At 43.7% G+C, this 20,423-nt stretch overlaps 1 long non-coding RNA gene across 4 annotated transcripts; it reads left to right on the forward strand.

The window, feature by feature from the left end:
• Positions 1-8,070: 8,070 nt before the first annotated feature.
• TCEAL9 (transcription elongation factor A like 9) lies at positions 8,071-10,004 on the forward strand. 4 transcript variants are annotated; one of them, XR_519546.4, is made up of 3 exons: positions 8,071-8,221; positions 8,712-8,779; positions 9,136-10,004. It is a non-coding gene; the product is annotated as a transcription elongation factor A like 9 (long non-coding RNA). The 4 variants fall into 4 exon arrangements; XR_001795434.3 differs by having other exon boundaries at positions 8,073-8,221; positions 8,712-8,783; XR_001795435.3 differs by having other exon boundaries at positions 8,073-8,221; positions 8,712-8,783; positions 9,139-10,004.
• Positions 10,005-20,423: the final 10,419 nt, after the last annotated feature.

The raw sequence follows: 20,423 nt of genomic DNA on the forward strand, positions 1-20,423 counted from the left end.
GGAAGTTGATTAAATGTTCATAAATCTATACGTACACATTAGCCAGTATACAGAGTGTAGTCAAAATTCTAACCAAGTTCCACCAAGGATAGGATAGGAATATGTCTTTGCTATCCAATAACGTATCAAGTAAAAAGAGGGAAAGTTCACCCAAATGATTGGCTTTGGTATCTGTTTCTACTAAGCCAATACTCCAAGTCAATAGCCATTTATTATCTCCCAGCATTCCACGCTTTGACTCCGCAAAGCTGGGTGTTTTCTCCTCCATGTGTTGTCTGTCTCCTGAGGCTGCCATCATCTGAAGGTTGCACTCCTAGGATAGCCAAGAGAGCTCCTTTACAGGGATAAGGAGTGGTGCTAGCATCTGCTGGGAGCTCAGTAGAGGCTGCTGCTTGGTGCACAGAGCCCTCCATGTAAGAGCTGCCAGCAAAAATAGAGGATACCTGGTGACACTGGGATTCAAATAAGAATGAATCATTTTTTAGTGTAAGTGTGGTGGTTAACATGTCATGATGACTGGGTCATGGTACCCACAGAGCCAATCAGCATTATTCTGGATGTTCCTGTGAAGGTGATTTTGGATGAGATTAACATTTAAGTAAATGGACTTTGATTAAAATAGATTGTCCTCCAAAAGGTAAGGTATCTGACCTAATCCAACCAATCGGAGGCCTGAATAAAGCAAAAGTCTGACCTCCCCTGAGCAAGAAAGAATTTGGCTAGAAAACAGGGTTTCAGACTAGAACTAGAATATTACATCTTCCTTGTTGTCTGATAGGCAAGCCCACCATGTAGATTTTGGAATTCCAGTCTCCATGTTATATGAAGTAATTCTTGAAAATAAGAAGGGAGTTCAAAAAGTTAAAAAAAATCTATACTATAAAAAACCTATGCAAGGATTACAAAATTTTTCAACAAATAAGCTTATCTTTTTTACATTTCCATGAAATTTTGAAGTATCCTCATAAATCTCTGTACTCTTGTCTCTCTCTCTCCCTCTTCCTGTGAGTGTATATAGGAATATATATATATTTTATATTATATGCATTTACCAACACACATACACATATATTTATGTGCATATATGCATCTATACACATATTCAACTGGTTCTGCATCAATGAATATGCCATGCAATCTTATTTTGTGTATCTGAATGCAACTAGGAGTCTTGTGTTTTTATTTGCTCAATCTGACAACTCTGAGGAAGTAGGCTCAGACTCTGTAACATTAATGACCTTCTGAGATGACACAATGGGGCAGGTCTGGCAAAATGAGCACATCAGATGGGCAAAGAAAGAAGTATGTGTTGGTGGAATAAAAGGGAAGCTGACATATTTTATACTGATGATACCAAATGGGTATATTCATTTTCTAAGGCCCATATCATCATTACTTAATTACTTGAATAGCCTTTCTGCAAAAGTCCTATTGCCACAAAGGAGTTTCTGGTGAGGGTTTAGAAAAGAGACAAGAGACATGTAGAGCCCTGGCTGAGGCACTTTGTACTTTGACTCAACATGTTTCCACTCCGAGACACTCACTCCCCCCCTGAGAACATAGGACAAAAAAAAGGCGTGTATGTTTGGTTTGGGGCAGGAGGTCATGCAATCATTCTCCCCATGAAGACTTGATTGTTCCTCTCAGATTGTTCTCATTGACCACCTCGATATCTGATTGCTCAACAGACCGGTGTAACAAGTAGGGTGATCAACTGAGCACAACGCTGCTCTAGAAGACAGCTTTAGTTTCTTCCCCTAAGTATCCATGTGTCATACAGCCATTGTCATTATTTTCTTTTTTTAAAAGATTTATTTATTTATTTGAAAGTCAGAGTTACAGAGAGAGAGGAGAGAGAGAAAGAGAGAGAGAGAGAGAGAGAGAGAAAGAGAGAGAGAGAGAGAGAGGTCTTCCATCCGCTGGTTCACTCCCCAGTTGGCCGCAACGGCCGGAGCAGAGCCGATCCAAAGCCAGGAGCCAGGAGCTTCTTCTGGGTCTCCCACGCAGGTGCAGGAGCCCAAGGACTTTGGCCATCTTCTACTGCTTTCACAGGCCACAGCAGAAAGCTGGATTGGAAGAGGAGCAGCCGGGACTTGAACCAGCACCCATATGGGATGCCGGCACTGCAGGCAGCAGCTTTACCCACTATGCCACAGTGCGGGTCCCATATTATTTTCAAAATATTACCCAGTTTCCATTGTGATTTTGTTTCTTACCTATGACTTATTTAGGACATATTGCTTAATTCCTAAACATTTTGCAACTCTCTAGTAATCTCTGTAAATGCTACAAATATATTCTTGGAGGTTTTAGTCTTTGAAATTCATTCACCCTTCTTTTTGACACAGTGCACATGTCAACTTTGGGAAATAGTCCAGGTACAATTGAAAGGGGTGTTTTTAAGCTGCTGATGTTTGTTGTGCTGCATACATCTGTGAGGTCAAATATCTTACCAGCTTTGTAACATCTTTGACATCACTACTAACATTTTTGTGATTATACTATTAGTTGCCAGAAAACTTATGTAAGTCTTTGTCACTATGATTATGGATTTTTCTTTTTTTCTAAACTTTTATTTAATGAATATAAATTTCCAAAGTACAGCTTATGGATTACAATGGCTTCCCCCCCATAACGTCCCTCCCACCTGCAACCCTCCCCTTTCCCACTCCCTCTCCCCTTTGATTATGGATTTTTCTACTCATCTTCTTATTCTAGTTTGCATTTCCTGCTTTATCTAATTATGTCTCTACAGGTTATTATCTCATTATGACCCTACAGGTTATGTCCCTACAGCTGAAGGATTATTATTCCATCCTGGTGGATTGATCATTTCACTTTCTGACTGTCCCTGTTTATCTATCCAAGTGCTCACTGTCCTAAATCCCATCTTGTCTGATATTTAAAAAGTGATACTCAATTTCTTACAAAAATGTCATAGAATTTTACTTCCAATATTTCCTACATGCATATTATCTCTGTTCTCATGTACAACTGCATATTTTATAATTGTATTCCAGTTGTACTTTTTGCTATCTTTACTTGGAATAATGAGGGGCAGAGTGGAGATTTGGGCCCAGCTTGTTCTGACAGGTGCCAACATCTGGCCTCCCAGAGCCTGAGCTGCTTCCTCTCTAAGTTTCACAAGTCTGCTCTCTATCCTCAGGCTCCATGTTCTCTGGCTCATCTCTTCCTCAGCTGCAGGACTCACTGCAGTCCTAGGGATGAGGACCTTCAGCTCCAAATCTAGCCCACTCGCTAGCCCTACAGACTTCTCTCGTTCTCTAATGGAGCCCTCTCTCCAGGTGTCCCAGTGAGACCTCATTCTCAACAGATTAATGCTATTTTTTACCCTAGGCTTCTTACTCTGTGCTGGCTTTGGTCACAAGGTAACCCTTTATTTTGTGAATTTCTCCAAAACACATGCAACTTTTGGTTAAGGAGAAAGATTAATTCATTATTGTATGTGAAGATAAGCTAGGAGCTATTCTTTAGTAAAAACCTGCTCATCTTTCAAAATGTGTATGGGTCAAAAACACTGAACAGTCCTACCTGGCACATTTCCCTCCCAGGAAATATGCACTCATACAATAAATGTCTCTCTTCCTTTCCCACTAATGAGAGGTGTCTTAATTTACTACTGCACAGCTTTCTGTGTCCTAGCTTCTGCTTCTTCATAGTTTCTACTAATTGGTTCTAACTCTAATCATTCAAGTAGTCCTTTTATTTTCTCCATCACTTACTTTATGTACAGAGTCTCATATGCATGTCTTGATTTAGTACCCTCCACTTGAATAGAACCATGTCTGTGTCCTTCTGAGATCAGAGGATCTAAAAGTAAAATAAAGGGGCCAGTGCTGCGACACAGCAGGTTAAGCAACTGTCCAGAGTGCCAGCATCCCACATGGGCACCGATTAGAGTCCTGGCCGCTCTGCTTCCAGTCCAGTTCCCTGCTAGCACATCTGGCAAAGCAGCGGACGATGGCCCAGGTCCTTCCACACCCACGTGGGAGACCACGAAGAAGCTCTTTCCTGGCTTCAACCTAGCCCAGCCCTGGCCATTGTGGCCATTTGGGGAGTGAACTAACTGATGGAAGATCTCTCTCTCTGTCTCCCATCTCTGTCTCTGTAGCTCGGCCTTTCAAATAAATAAATAAGTCTTTTTTTAAAAAATAGTAAAACAAGAAAGGGTTGTTGTGTTAAGATATAAAGGGTATTCATAAAGTTCATGGAATATGCATATTATGAAAAAATACTATGCATGATTTTTTTTAAAATTGCACCAAAATAATAATGATCTCAGAGAAATCAGTGAGACTTTGTCTCCTTGAAGACTCTGACACATCAACAGCCAGCAGAAGGGAAAAGACCAAAGAGAAGAGCCAGCGCTGTCCAGAGGACATGACATAAGCAGACATGGCATCCCCTTCTCAGCAGCCTGAAGTTTCCAGGGACAGCTAAGACATCTTTCTGCCCTTCCTCTGTGTCTTCTGGGGTTCGAGGTTTTGAAAGGTCAGCAGAGTGGGATAGCATCTACACTAACAGAGTGCAGCAGGCATTGTGATGCAGCGGGTTAAGCCACTTCTGCCGATAAAGATATACTGATTTGGTCCGAATGCAATATTCAAGTAGAAGTTAGCAACACTAAAAGTTTTAGAAATAGAATCAATGAAAGTGCATCAAGAAAAAGGCAAAGAAAAAGAAAGCAGGGTTGAAAGGAATTAACCTGGGTGAAAAATTCAATTTTCAAGGCGGAAGGCAAAACTCATCATGGTGATGATGAATGAGGTCTCTGTTAAGGTGACAGACTATAACTTTGGTGCCCTGAGATTTGGGCTTAACTCTTTCATTTCCTTTAAGAACTATTCCATATCATCTTCATCTGCATCTATGTTATTGACAAGACTACTGGGCATCTCCTCCCAGCATCCTGGGAAGGTGGAATCTGAACCCCTCTAATATTCCCTTCAGTCTCCTGGCTTTCAGTCTCTCTCTTAGGAAGAGCTTTTTCTCCATTCTGCCCAAGGACTTGCTCCCCTTCTTTTTTTCTTTTTTTTTTCCCCTCTGGATCACATTTTCTTTTATTCAAAAGGAAGAGAGAGAGAAAGAGACAAAGAGATAGAGGCAGAGAGACCTCTCATCTGTTGATTTACTACCCAAATGCTGTAAAGGCCAGGGTTGGGCCAGGCTGAAGCCAAGAACCTGTAACTCCATCCGGGTCTCCCATGTGTGTGGCAGGGGTCCAACTACTTGAGCCATCATCTATTTGCCTCCCAGCTGGTGCATTAGCAAAAACACTGGGATCAGCAGTGGAGCAGAGTTTCAAATCCAGGCACACTGATATGGGATGTGGGCATCCCGACCAGTGCCTTAACCACTAGGCTAAACTCTTGCCTCTTGGAGGACATTTTCTGTGTTGCTTGTTACACTTTGCAGTCTGTTACTCTTATGAGATAAAAGGTGAGCAAGAGGCCGGCACTGTGGCTCACTAGGCTAATCCTCCGCCTGTGGCACCAGCACACCATGTTCTAGTCCCGGTTGCTCCTCTTTCAGTCCAGCTCTCTGCTGTGGCCCGGGAGGGCAGTGGAGGATGGCCCAAGTGCTTGGGCTCCTGCACCCACATGGGAGACCAGGAAGAAGCACCTGGCTCCTGGCTTCGGATCGGCGAAGTCCTGGCCATGGCGGCCACAAGGGGAGTGAACCAATGGAAGGAAGACCTTTCTCTCTGTCTCTCTCTCACTGTCTAACTCTGCCTGTCAAAAAAATAAATAAATTTTTAAAAAAAGGTGAGCAAGAAGACTGACTGCTTGGTGGACTTACCAGCATGGATGGAGAAGATCACCTCAGGTATCAATAGTTTTTAAAACTTCATCTGGGGCCAGCGTTGTGACATAATAGGTTAAGCCTCTCCCTGTGGCCCCAGCTTCCCATATGGGCGCTAGTTTGAGCCCGGGCTGCTCCACTTCTGATCCAGTTTTGTGCTAGGGCCTAGGAAAGCAGTGGAGGATGGCCCAAGTGCTTGGGCCCCTGCACCCATGTGGGAGACCCGGAAGAAGCTCCTGGCTCCTGGCTTCAGATCGGTGCAGCTCTGGCCATTGCAGCCAATTGGGGAGTGAACCAGTGGATGGAAGATTCTCTCTTTGTGTCTGTCCCTCTGTCTGTAACTGTACCTCTCAAATAAATAAATAAAATCTTTTTTAAAATAATAAAATAAGGGGCTGGCTCCATGGCGCAGTAGGTTAATCCTCCACCTGCGTGCCAGCATCACATATGGGCGCCAGTTCAATTCCCGGCTGCTTCACTTCCCATCCAGCTCCCTGCTAATGCACCTGGGAATGCAGTAGAAGATGGCCCAAGTGCTTGGGCTCCTGCACCCATGTGGGAAATCTGGGGGAAAATCCTGGCTCCTGGCTTCAGCCTGGCCCAGCCCCAGCCATTGCAGCCATCTGGGGAGTGAACCAGCAGATGGAAGATCTCTCTCTCTCTCTCTCTCTAATTTCTCCCTCTCTCGGTAACTCTGACTTTCAAATAAATTAAAAAAAAAATTAAAAAAATACACATGCTTCCCAAAAGATATACTAATGTGACAGAAAAGCAAGTGAATTACACTGACATAGAGTGAGGGTTTTTTTCCCTTCCACATGATCCATTGAGCTGTTTATTCTCCTTCACAAAGGGGCGCTGAAGTTTATACAAAGCAAAAAATACATGTTTATGTCTCCTACTGTGATCTTTCAAATAGTACCTGTAAGGAAAAGGGGTCCAGAACACAGAGGAGGCAGGATACAGACTCTCAGCCAGAATGAATTTATTCACAGAGGTGGCCGACTGCCAGCGTGCTCCCCGATGAAGCATGTGACAGAGGGCCCTCTCCTCAGCCGGCTGGGCTTTATTATATCTTAGGATGGGCTAGGGGTCTGGAGGGGAGGTGGTGGTTATAGAGTTTCTCCATACAGTTTTTCAAGTTTGGCGCTGGCTTCCAAACCTGAAGAAGAATGCAGGGGGTAGTGCAGGTAGAGTGTGAGACTGAAGTGGTCTCTTGAAAGGATGCAAAGATAAGAGGCTGACTCCAAATTTCAAAGGATGCGTGGTAAGGGGTAAATTCCAATTGCATCTCTTTTCAGGCAAGGAGCTAGAACACCTGAGGCTTATGGCTTTTCATGACAAATTTGTGACTACTGCTGAAGACCAAGGTGAGGCGGAAAGGTAGCCAATATCTGTTGAAGACTTTGCATGAACCAAATGCTTTATATCGTTGTATCACTTGGGCTTCCCAACAATCAATTCCATGAGCCGTATGGCATGAATCCCTTCTTTCAGGTGAGGAAGCTCAGGCTCAATGTGTACCTCACAGTTTGTCAGTTGATGATTTTTCAAGCAGCATGGCTTCCTGGCAAGACCACGAGAAGGGCTCTGTTGTCAAACATTTACTTTGATTCATGTTGAATCCTTTTCCCCAAATAAAATCATAATATAAATTCTAATAGCTCACATTTTTAAAGCACTTACTGTATACCAGGCACTCTTCTAAGCACTTAGCTAAAGTAATTTTATTTTTGTTCTGAATATAAAAAGTTACTGAATATATAAAAGTTACTTTAAGAAAAGAATACAGAAGTATTAAGAATGAAGTAAAAAAAATGTATTAAGAAATCTCGCTTCTTGGAACAGGGTCCCCCCTCCTTTTTTTTTTTTAGGATCACTGCCCAACCCATTGCTTTCCAGGACAGCTAAGTACCAGATTGCAGATGAAATGGAGGTTAGGGGAGGGACAATGGATGGAGGAGTTCGTTATTCTGGGAGCGGAAGACAGCAAGAGACAGTTGTTGAAAGAAGTCGAAAAGTTCAGTATTTTCAGAAAAAAAAAAAAAGATGCAGCCACTTCCTGGTAATCACAGAATGGCAAATAACATTTTTCCCTCTGGGATAAGCAACAGAAAAGACTGACAGGGCCATATGCATATATAGAGAGAGGAGCGGGTCCGGGAGAGTGGGGCGGGAGGCAGAGGAGGGCGGACCCACTTCTGCCGCGCTTTTGGTGGGAGTGGAAATTGGGGACAGGAGCTCACTGGTGACGTAGATCTCATGTGACCAGGAGTCGACGTGTGCAGAAGTCCTACTAGTCCAGTCCTTGTTCCCGTCTGGGTACCAGCTCCCTTCAGCGGTGCAGGCGGCGGTGCCAGAGGCCAGTGAAAGGAGTCAGCGTGCCGGGATTTTACAGGTTGGTGCCAGTATGGGTGTTGCCCTGGGGAGTTCTTGGGTGCGGCTGAGACTTCACGGAGTCCCAGTCAAGTTCTCTGTCCAACAGCTCCCGCCCTCCTTCCCCCCACCTTCAGTTCTGAGAAATGATGCCCCTGGGGAAAGGAACCAGGAGTCCGGGGAGAAGGACACGGAGACTGTGATCATTTAAAAAGAATCAGCTTCTGCCATCTCAGTCCGCTTTCCCGACACCCACTCTCCCCCCAAACCTCCCGTCAGCCTGCAAGATAGTTTGGAAACAATCTGCTTTTCCACTCCCTGTCTGATGAGAAAGACGGGCGAACTTGCCCTGCGCACAGGGAGAGAACTGGGATAAAACAAAGGGTGCGAAAGTTTCCACGGCCGAGATCCTAGACGAGGAAAGCTACGCGTGTCCACTCGCTGGTGCTGATCGGCCCAGCGGGCGCTCGCCCCACCCCCACCGCCTCCTCCCGACTCTCGTTTGTCTGCAGGTCTGTTGTTCTCTGCACAGCTCGACGCTAGGGAAGCAGGAGGGAAAAACCGACCCGACCCGTACGCGGTAGGTGAGAGGAACATTCTGAAGACTCTTGACGTGGAAGTGGGCAAGAGCGAGGCTGAGATTGTAGGCCCCACTGTCTCTCCCTCCCCCCCCCCCCACCTTGGCGGGCCTGCTCTTTCGGTGCGGGGAGGGCAGGGAGGCCGGAAGGAGGACCTTGGGAAAGGCGAGAGGGAGGGAGAAGAGAGGTGAGGAGGTGGAAAGTGGAGGCGATCGGGAGGCCCCGGTTGCTGCCTGGGTTTCTCAAGTGAAAGATATTTGGTGACAACTCCGAATCACTACCAGCAAATTCGGAGACCTCTGTCCAGAGCTGTCCGCTACCGTAGCCTTTCACTGACTGTCTCCTGCTTGCTTCCTAGAAGTAATTGCACTCGAAGAGGAAGAAGCAGGGAAAAGAAGGAAAGAAAGAGGGAAGCGAGGAAGAGAGGCAGAGAGAAACAAGATGAAACCCTGCCAAAAAATGGAAGGAAAACCAGAAAATGAGAGTGCACCAAAGCTTGAGGAGGAGCCAAAGCCTGAGGAAAAGCCAGAGGAGGAGGAAGAGCCTGCGGAGGTGGAAAAAGCCGAGGGAACTTTTAGAGAAAGGTTGATTCAGTCTCTCCAGGAATTTAAAGAAGACATACACAATAGGCATTTAAGCAATGAAGATATGTTTAGAGAGGTGGATGAAATAGACGAGATAAGAAGAGTGAGAAACAAACTCGTAGTGATGCGTTGGAAGGTTAATCGAAACCATCCTTATCCCTATTTAATGTAGTTTACCTTGATTTTATATGAGGTTAGCATTACCATATAGCTTTTTTTTTTTTGCCAGCATTTTCCTGATATATCTTTGTCCATCTTTCCACTTTTAACTTGTTGCTCTTAGTGGATTTAGATGCATCTCTTGTTATCTGCATCTCATTGTTTAGCTTATTTTGAACCAGTCTGTATATCTCTGCCTTTTAATAGGAGAGCTTTACTCATTTGTAAAAAAAAAAAAAAAAAGTGGTTTCTGATAGGAAATAAGAGGTTACTAAGTCATATGTGAATATCATATTTTTGAAAAGTACACTTGTATATTACATTTATGCACCTGAAAACTTGCAAAAGAGGAAAACATAAAGTACAGTGTCTTAGTGGTGAGATTCTGATTTTTTCCTTCTGCTTATTTGTATTTTCCATTTTCCTAAAATGAACACATTATTGTTGCTAAAAATAATAATAAAAGTTTTATAACAATAAAAAACAAGAGTGCTTACTTTATTTCTGAAAGTACTGGGGCAATTATTGACAGAATTTTAGGAGCAAATGTGTACTTTTTTAAAAAAAGATTTATTTATTTATTTATTTATTTATTTTAAAGGCAGAGTTAGACAGAGAGGGAATGACAGAGAGAGAGAGATCTCCCATCTGCTGGTTCATTCTCGAGATGGCCGGGGTCTGGGCCAGGCCAAAGCCAGGAGCCAGGAGCTTCTTCTGGGTCTCTCATGTGGGTACAGGGGACCAAGGACTTAGGCCATTTTCCACTGTTTTCCCAGGAGCATTAGCGAGGAGCTCGAAAATCTGGGTGTTTTCTCCTCAGTGTGGAACAGCCTAGAATTGAACCAGTGCTCATATTGGATGCTGGCACCATGTGCCAGCCCCAAATGTGAACTTTAAAACTATTATCAGACCACTTAGCTAGAATAAAGTGTACCTCTTTTCTCATCTGTAAAATAAAGATTATAATGATCTCCCAGAGATCTTGCAGAAGCCAGTTAAGGTAAAGCCTATGAGCTGTGCTTGACAGGTTTTTTTCCCATTTGCCCATGAGGATGTGAACTCCCTGGAGATTCATCTCAGGTATTCGGGACAGTGGAACAAATGTTCTCATTTGTGTTTGACAACAAATCCAGGCAACTCTTAGGTGGGTGCCTTTTGTATATTTCTTTCCAGTAGTGCCTGCCTACCCACACCCTCTGCCATTGATAATACCATGTATATTCCTGCCCCTTCTGGCAGATCCTGCACATACTACTGCAAATATGCTAGGATTCTCAAGTAGTAAAGTGCAACATACATTAGCTCACCTAGTGGGCTAAAATCCCAGACTGACCCCTACAAAAATGGGGAGATTGCCTATCCCTTCAATTTAGACATGTATATAGTACCGCTTGTACCAGGATATCTTACAGATATCTTGGCCATTTGGGGATCCTAACATCTTCCCCAGACATGATGAATCCATCTGGGGAATGGACAAGAAGACATCTGACTAACACTATGCTTTAGTCAGAATTGTTGGTCTGTGTCTGAATGTCTGAAGATTACCATTTTGTTTTCCTGATTCCCATTTCCTTAGGGCCAGTGATCTCTCCCAAAAGACTGGTGACAGGTGCTCCACATCAGTTCAACTGACATCCCCAGACTCATGTAAGTTTTAAAGGGATATGCAAGGTAGATTTGAGGATACTCTCATCCCTGGATGGAAATATGTGAAAGTGCTATGTAAGATTTATTATGCATATGCATATCCATATCCCAATGCTTATGTATCTACAAATGCATATATGATTCATAGTTGTGCCATTCATGTACTGTTTTTCCTGTATGCTGTGCTTTTTTGGGCAGTTCGTGTCTTTAGACTATTCTTGAAGGTTTCAACAAGCTAATGGGTGCTGGTCTGGCTGGAGTGAAAAGAGGTTCCAGGGGTCACTATGCCCATTTCACAAGACAGACTAAATCCGTCCCCCTGGCGCTTGGAGGGGTGATGCTCAGGCAGGATGTGGAAGAGCTCATCAGAGCCACACTGCTCTCCAGGGTGGGTCTGCCTTCAGTTTCTCTGCCCCAGTCTGCAGCAGGCATCAGACTCCCTAGGCTGCCAGCTGGGCTGTCCTGGACACACACCTGGAGGAGGACAGTTGTCCCCTTTGCAGTTCAGAGTACTACACTTTCTTTCTCCTTTTCTTTTTCACAGAGGTCTTGATGGAAACTTTTTAATTTTTCTTAAAAAAAAAGATTTATTTGTTTACTTGAGAGAGAGAGAGCACTTCCATCCCAAGTGACACGTGACCTCAGTGGCCAGGGCTGGGCCAAGCTGAAGGCAGGAGGCAGGTAGTCCACCCAGGTCTCCCATGTGAGTGGCATGGGCGCAAGCACTTGGGCCATCTTCTGCTGCTTTCCCAGGTGCATTAGCAGGAAGCTGGATGGGAAGTGAAGCAGCTGGCACTTGAATCGGTGCCCTTCAGGGATGCTAGCATTACAGGCCATGGCTTAACATGCTGTGCCACAACACTGGCTCCATGGGTAGAATTTTATTATGGAGAAGATAAGAACTCAAAATTCACTAACATGAAGCACTGATTGTGATAGTCTTTATCTTAGATATGAATGTTCTAGATGTAAATAGATAACTTGAGGTTAAAGCAGAAAGGCCTAATGGTAGCAGAAGATGATTTTAGATAATACACAGATATTTTATTTTAATGATTTATTTATGTGAAAGGCAGAGTCTCTCTCTCTCTCTCTCTCTCTCTCTCTCACACACACACACACACACACACACACACACACACACAGAGAGAGAGAGATTGGTGTTCCATCTGCTGGTTCACTCACTAAATGGCTGCAACAGCCAGGGCTGGGGCTAGGCTGAAACCAGGAATAAGAAGTTCCATTGTGAGTAGCAGGGGCTCAAGCACTTGGGTCATGACTACCAGCTCTCAGGGTGTTCATTAGCAGTAAGCGGTGGAAGCAGAGCTGGAACTCAAAGCCGGCACTACCTGGAATGTGGGCATCCCAAGCAGTGACTTTTTTTTAAAAAAATGTATTCATTTATTTGAAAGGCAGATTTATAGAGAGGGAGAGAGAGAGAGAGAGAGAGAGAGAGAGAGAGAGAATGAATCAATCTTCCATTTGCTGGTTCACTCTCTAAATGACCTCAAAGGCCTGACCTAGACCAGGCCAAACCAGGAGCCTAGAATTCTTTCTCGATCTCTCAAAAGGCTGGCAGCAGCCTAAGTACCTGAGCCATCATCTTCAGCCTTCCCAGGAGGATTAGCAGGGAGTTGGATTGGCAGTGGAACAGCCTAAATTCAAACCGGCACTCTTATATGAGATGCTTGGGTCACACCTGGCAGTTTAACAACTGCACCACAATGAACACAGGCCCCCAATCATTTTTCTTCATCTTTTTTCTGTGTATATTTTGGATCATATAACTATCAATCTATCTTCAAGTTCACTAATTCTTCTGTCAATTCTAATTTTTTTTTGTTTCAATTATTGGCTTTTCAATTCCAGAATTCCCATGTGATTCTTTCTTAATAATTTATGTGTCCTTATCGATCTTTCTACTTGATGCAATATTGTCATTGTATCTTCCTCTTTTTTCAGATTTTATTTATTTATTTGAGAGGTAGAGTTACAGACAGTGAGAGGAAGATACAAAGAGAAAGGTCCTCTGTCCACTGATTCATACCCCAGACGGCCACAACGGCCAGAGCTGAATCCGAAGCCAGGAGCCAGGAGCCTCCTCCAGGTCTCCTATGCGGGTACAGGGGCCCAAGGACTTGGGCCATCTTCTGCTTTCCCAGGCCACAGCAGAGAGCTAGATTGGAAGTGCAGCAGCCTGGACTAGAACCGGCGCCCATATGGGATGCTGGTGCTGCAGGCAGAGGATCAACCTACTGTGCCACAATGCTGGCCCTCCTTTACTTCTTTAATCATGATTTCCTTTAGTTATTGAGACATATTTTTAATGGTGGCTTTGAAGTTTTTTCTATATCTCATAACTGTTACAGGTGATTTATGTTGCCTGCTCTTATTTTCCAATGTATGGGTCATTCTTTTCTGTTTCTTTGCATGTCTTGTTGGAAACTAGATGTCTTAGATAACATGTTGTAGCAAGTCTGCTTACTGCCCCCCTCTGCAGGACATATTATTATTATTTGCCTATTTATTGCTTTAGTGATTGGCTAGATGATCTTGATGATATCCACTGCTCTCCCTCCAGCACTAAATCTCTGTCGCTCCTCAGGGAGGCAAGTCTTTTGATGTGCCCATAGTCACTCTATGATGACAATGGTTTTCACAGGGCTTTCTTAGTCTTTCTCCCTGACCATACTCAAACTTTAGGCTCCTCTAATTGCTGACTGTTTGGTCTATTATTTTCAATAATTGCCATCAATTGCTCTTAACACTAATTAAATCAAACATAGGCTCTCAAGGAACAGTTCCCAAGGTCAGTTTGATATATGTTTGGCCCCAGGAAAATTACTCCTAGCCATCTCCTTCTCTGGCTCTCCCTGGATCTCTCCAACAATCTAGCCAGACAATAGTTCAACAAATCCATGAATCACTTCTCAATTGCCTCCACCACAATATCCAATGTTTTTGGAACATACTCAGCTTGAATTTAGTTAGCGCCAGCAGCAGATGGTTGGGGGAAGGATGAGAAATGTTCACACCTTGCTGTTCACAAATGAAAGCTCCTGACCGGAAACTGCAAACAGAGGATTCCCTGTGTTCTCCACTGCCAGTTAGGAGTGCAGCTTATGCCTCCCTAAGCTGGAAGTGTAAGGGGAGAGCTCAAGGTTCAAATACAATGCTCACCTCTCTTATAATGTTCTATAGATTTCCTTAAAGAAATGTTTCTCCATTGATATATACCCTTAACACCAATTCCAAAGGCTTTAAATGGTTGGTTGTTTTGCTTTATAGTCTTTATCAGTCTCGCTGGAGAATAAGTCTACAGCACTCTTTGAGCTGTCATGCCAGAAATCAATCTCCTAGACATTGCTTCCTCCTAAAAGACTTCATTGGCAGCTCAATTAGATCCTATTATTCTGTGCTCCAAGTGCTCCAAATTCAGCACTTACTGCTCTGTTTCTGCTTTCCTCCCACTAAATAATGAGCTCCATAAGAATATGAAGGCTACATTTACCTCATTCTCTTTTATATCTCCAGAGATTTACCTGCAACATAGTAGACATTCAATAAATATTGATTGAACTGAATGTGTATTTCTTATATTTTGATTAATGGCAAAAGCTATGTCCTGGAAATTGGCATTCCTAACTGTGGTGCTGAGATTGACAAATGGATATGGAGAGGCAGTGCCTAGCAAAGGATAGTGTTCACATAATATAAAAATAAATGTTGAATGAACAAAAGAATGAATGAGATATAAAATTGGGACTCAATGATAGGGTAACATTCAAGAACATTGACTTAGGAACCAGACTATATGAGTTTTAATTCCTGCTCTGCCACTTAATGTGTGTTGCTTGGCTTTGCCTTCCCGCAGTTCTTTTATTTGTAAAATAGAGTATAATATTAGCACCTACTTTGTAAAATTTTTGAGACAACAAAATGCAATAATGAATATACATATAGTACAATGCCTTGCATATATCAACAATTACATAAGTGCTGTTTGTCTTTTCTTTTTATCACGATGTATGTGTAAGGAAACTAGGATAATTCTGTACATGCTGTTTTGTAACTTGAATTTTTTTAAAGATTTATTTTATTTATTTGAAAGACAGAGTTACAGAGAGAGGTAGAGACACAAAGAGAGGTCTTTCATCCAGTGGTTCACTCCCCAGATGGCTGCAAAGGCCGGAGCTGCGCTGATCCGAAGTCAGGAGCCAGGAGCTTCCTCTAGGTCCCCTACACGGGTACAGGAGCCCAAGGACTTGGGCCATCTTCTACTGCTTTCCCAGGCCATAGCAGAGAGCTGGATCAGAAGTGGAGCAGCTGGGACTTGAACTGGCACCCATATGGGATGCTGGTGCTGCAGGCCAGGGCTTTAACCCACTGCACCACAGTGCTGGCCCTTGTAACTTGAATTTAAAAAGTAGTACCTTTCCCCTTTTTCCACAAAGGATATCCATTACTTGGAGACAGTTTAATAGATAGAAGTAACCACTGCCTGATGACCAGCATCAGAAATGCATCTTTAATCTCAAAGATGAAGGCAACCAAGTTGAGGGGAATGAGGGAGGGACAGGGGCAAAACATACCAGGCAGAGGTTTCAAATGAAAAATGTGACACAGGGTACTGTCATACTACTAATGCCTCGGTCTCTGAGTCAGGACAGGAAATACAGCCCTTCACTCAGGAACTGGGGCAGGTGTAAAAGGGAGAAGAGCTAGGGAAGAGGTGTGTGTGTGTGTGTGTGTGTAAGAGAGAGAATAAACGAACATTTTTTTAAATTTTTGTTTATTCATTTACTTATGGGGGAAGGAAGAAGGGGAGAGAAAGAGGGAGATTGCTCCCAAATCTGCTGTGCTGGTTCCCTCCCTAAATGTCCTCAATGGCTGGGACAAGGCTAGGCCAAAGCCTGGAGCCTGAGTTCCATTTGAGCCCCCACATGGGTCACTGGGACCTAATTACTTGGGCCATCACCTACTGCCTCCCCATGTGTGCATTAACAGAAAGTTGGAATCGAGAGTGGAGGTGGTACATGAATCCAGGAACTTCAGGATGGTATGCATGTGTCTTAACTGCTTTCTCAACAACTAGGTCAGATGCCTTCCCTGAACATTTGTTGTTCAGAACACTGAGACAAAGAGAGCTTGCATCGTTTTTCCCAGACTATAGATTGATTCATGGTCAGGTATTGGATAAAAACTGACTTAAGATTTCATGCAGTATCAACGCCTAAGATATTATCAACTTCACTAGCCTTTAATAATAATTTCTTGCTTATTCCTTATCCACCTAAATTATTGAAGAATATTTAGGGGTCGGCACTGTGGTGTAGCAGGTAAAGCTGCTGCCTGCAGTGCCGGCATTCACATGGGCGCCACTTTGAGTCCTGGCTGCTCCACTTCCTTTTTTTAAAAAAAGATTTATTTATTTACTTGAAAGTCAGAGTTACACAGAGAGAGAAGGAGAGGCAGAGAGGTCTTCCATCTGCTGGTTCACTCCCCAGATGGCAGCAATGGCTGGAGCTGTGCCAATACGAAGCCAGGAGCCAGGAGCTTCTTCTGGGTCTCCCATGTGGGTGCAGGGGCCCAAGGACTTGGGCCATCTTCTACTGCTTTCCCAGGCCATAGCAGAGAGCTGGATCAGAAGTGGAGCAGCCGGGACTCGAACTGGCGCTCATATGGGATGTTGGCACTGCAGGAGGTGACTTTACCTGCTACGCCACAGCGCCCGCCCCGATCCACTTCCTTTTTTTAAAATTTTTATTATTATTATTTATTTGAAAATCAGAGTTACACACAGAGAGAAGGAGAGAGAGAGAGAGAAAGAGAGAGAGAGAGAGAGGTCTTCCATCACTGGTTCACACTCCAGTTGGCCAGAACGGCCAGAGCTGCACCGATCCAAAGCCAGGAGCCAGGAGCTTCCTCCAGGTCTCCTACTTGGGTGCAGGGGTCCAAGGATTTGGGTCATTCTCCACTGCATTCCCAGGCCATAGCAGAGAGCTGGATCAGAAGTAGAGAAGCCGGGACTCGAACCGGCGCCCATATGGGATGCCGGCACTGCAGGTGGCAGCTGTTTCACTTCCTATCTAGCTCTCTGCTATGGCCTGGGAAAGCAGTCGAAGATGGCCCCAGTGTTTGGGCTCCGGAAGAAGCTCCTGGCTCCTGGCTTCAGATGGGCCCAGCTCCAACTATTGTGGCCATTTGGGAAGTGAACCAGCGGATCGAAGACCTCTCTCTCGCGCTCTCTCTCTCTCTCTGCTTCTGCCTTTCCATAACTCTGCCTTTAAAATAAATAAAGACATCTTTTAAAAAAAGAATATTTGAAACATGGAAAATCAAATTTGGAAGTTTTATGATTTTGACCTATCATCTATCGCTTAGAGTAAAGGAAGTCATAGACAAAATATTAGCATATTTCCTTTGATTTTGTTTTGTTTATTATGTATAAACCTAGCATGTAATAAATAAAATTGGCTAAGTTCCATGGGCTGAGTGTTTGTGTCCAACCCGAATTCGCATGATGAATCCTAATCCCCAATGTGATGTGATTGGAGGAAGGAACTTTTCTTAAAAAAAAAAAAAAAAAAACTATTTATTTATTTGAAAAGCATAGTTAGAGAGAGGGAGAGACAAAGAGAGAGTTTGATCTTTTATCAGCTAGTTCACTTTTCAAATGACTGCAATGGCCAATGCCAGGAACCTGGAAATCCATCCAGGTCTCCCATGTGGGTGTAGGACTCCAGGGACTTGGGCCATCTTCCACTGCTTTCCTAGGCACATTAACAGGGAGTTGGATTGGAAGTGGAGCAGTGAAGACTCTAACTGGCACCCACATGGGATGGCAGCATTGCAGACAGTGACTTAACCCGCTGTGCCACAACACAGAGACCCCAGAGGTGAGAACTTGGAAGAGTAACTAAGTCATGAGGGTAGAGCCCTCATGAGTCAGATTACTACTCTAACAAGAAGCAACATGAGATTGTTTCCGTGCTTTCTGCTCTCCTCTGTGTGAGGATACAAAGAAAAGATGGACATCTGCCAACCAGGAAGTGGGTACTCATCAGACATCAGATCTGCTAGCATCTTAATCTTGAACTTTCTAGCCTTCAAAATTCTGTGAAATAAATATTTCCTATTTTAGCCATCCAGTCTATGGTATTTTTGTTAAAGCAGCCCAAACTAAGACAGCAAGAAAGCAGACAAGAGAAAAAAGAAAATTACAGTCAAAAGTTAGTTTATACCAAACACTTGTGATCAAACAAATGTCACTAATGTACTAACTTCCTTGCCTAACTGGAGGGTAGCAAGGGATGGTAAGAGGCACATAACAGTAAGGTATGTGATGGATTTTTTTTAAAGATTTATTTATTTATTTGAAAGTCAGAGTTACAGAGAGAGAAGAGGCAGAGAGAGAGAGAGAGAGAGAGAGAGATCTTTCATCTGCTGATTCACTCCCCAATTGGCCACAATGGCCAGAGCTGTGCCTATCTGAAGCCAGGAGCCAGGAGCTTCTTCCAGGTCTCCCACACGGGTGCAGGGGCCCAAGGATTTGGAGCATCTTCTACTGCTTTCCCAGGCCATAGCAGAGAGCTGGATTGGAAGTGGAGCAGCCGGGTTTCAAACCAGTGCCCATATGGGATGCCAGCGCTTCAGGCCAGGGCTTTAACCTGATGCACCACAACGGCAGACCCTGTGATGGTTTTAAAACATGCGTGCAAATGTTTTGACACTTCTCTCATTAAGAAGTGAGATCTATATTCCCTCCCCTCAAATCTTGGAAGAGGGCTTATGAAACATTTCCAACCAATAAAGTACAGTAAAACTAATGCTATGTAATCTCCAAAACCAGGTCATAAAAGACCATATGGCTTTCACTTTAGTTACTGGGAACATTTGCTTTTGAAGCCCTGAGACACTCATGTTGGATACGCTACATGTCGACCCTCTGGCTGACAGTCCCATAAAAGCCTGTCTTTTGGCTCAGTCTCCGTTGCTGTAGTGCCTAGGTTTTGGATTCATCTACAGGTTGTAGAGTTATTCTAAAGCAAGTCATCCTTGCCTCACACATCGTGGAGCAGAAAAGAGCAGTTCCCATTGAGCACTTTCTGGATGTCTCATTCAGAATCTGTGAGTGTGTGTGTATCTATCAGCATACCTTCCAGCAGTGAGTTTTAGAGCAGGATGCTACCTGTCAATAGATAACTGAAGGAGTTACCTGTCATGCTGCAGCTGATAGCCACAGGCATTGAAGCCAACGTGTTACCAAGTCAGCTAAATAGAGTCGAGGAAATGTGTGCGCAGTTCTGAATCAGCAGCTTACTCTTCCACAAATGAATTCCACATGAACTTTTGTGTTTCTGGTATCTCTTGGGAAAAAAAAGAGACTACTCTGCAACCATAAGCCTTCATTTCCTCATGACAATTGGCAAGAGGAGAGCAGAGGCTGTCCCATTTCGGTAGGGCGTGTGCCTTCGAGTTCAACCACACTCCTGCTCCTTCAGCTTCCCTCACATATACTCATCTGCTACCTGTGGCTGTGTAAGTTGACACATTTGAGCTAACAGCTCACTGGGTGCTAGGACCTTGTTAGGTGCTAGAACTATCAGACACTCTGGTATTCATCCCAACACTATTTGTATTCTATTGGAGATGGAAGGCGGTGCACATTATGTGAGTTTTTTCCTGCAGAGCTTAGACTAGATGCTTCCTGTTCAAGGTAATATGAGAAATTCCTACAGTTACTATATGGATAAAAATACATTCTATGTATATACAATATATATTGTGTGCATTTTGTCCCAAATGATACCACTTTCAGAGCAAGAATTAAAAAAAAATGATTTTTCTGGTCAAGCGAGAGAAAATTTTCTTTTGAAGGAGTCAAACATATTTATCATACACATGGTGATTCTAACATGTTTTTTTCTGTGAAATAAGCATTCACAGTCTTCTTTCAACCTGGAAGTGCACTGAAATGTGCAAAATCCAAAATAACATTCTGGCAAAATTATACTTTTTTAAAAAAAGATTTATTTATTTACTTAAAAGTCAGAGTTACACAGAGAGAGAAGGAGAGGCAGAGAGAGATAGAGAGAGGTCTTCCATCTGCTGGTTCACTCCCCAAATGGCAGCAATGGCTGGAGCTGCACCAATCTGAAGCCAGGAGCCAGGAGCTTCTTCTGAGTCTCCCATGTGGGTGCAGGGGCCCAAGCACTTGGGCCATCTTCCACTGCTTTCCCAGGCCATAGCA

Source organism: Oryctolagus cuniculus, chromosome X, assembly GCF_964237555.1.
Source record: "Oryctolagus cuniculus chromosome X, mOryCun1.1, whole genome shotgun sequence".
Classification (NCBI taxonomy): Eukaryota; Metazoa; Chordata; class Mammalia; order Lagomorpha; family Leporidae; genus Oryctolagus; species Oryctolagus cuniculus.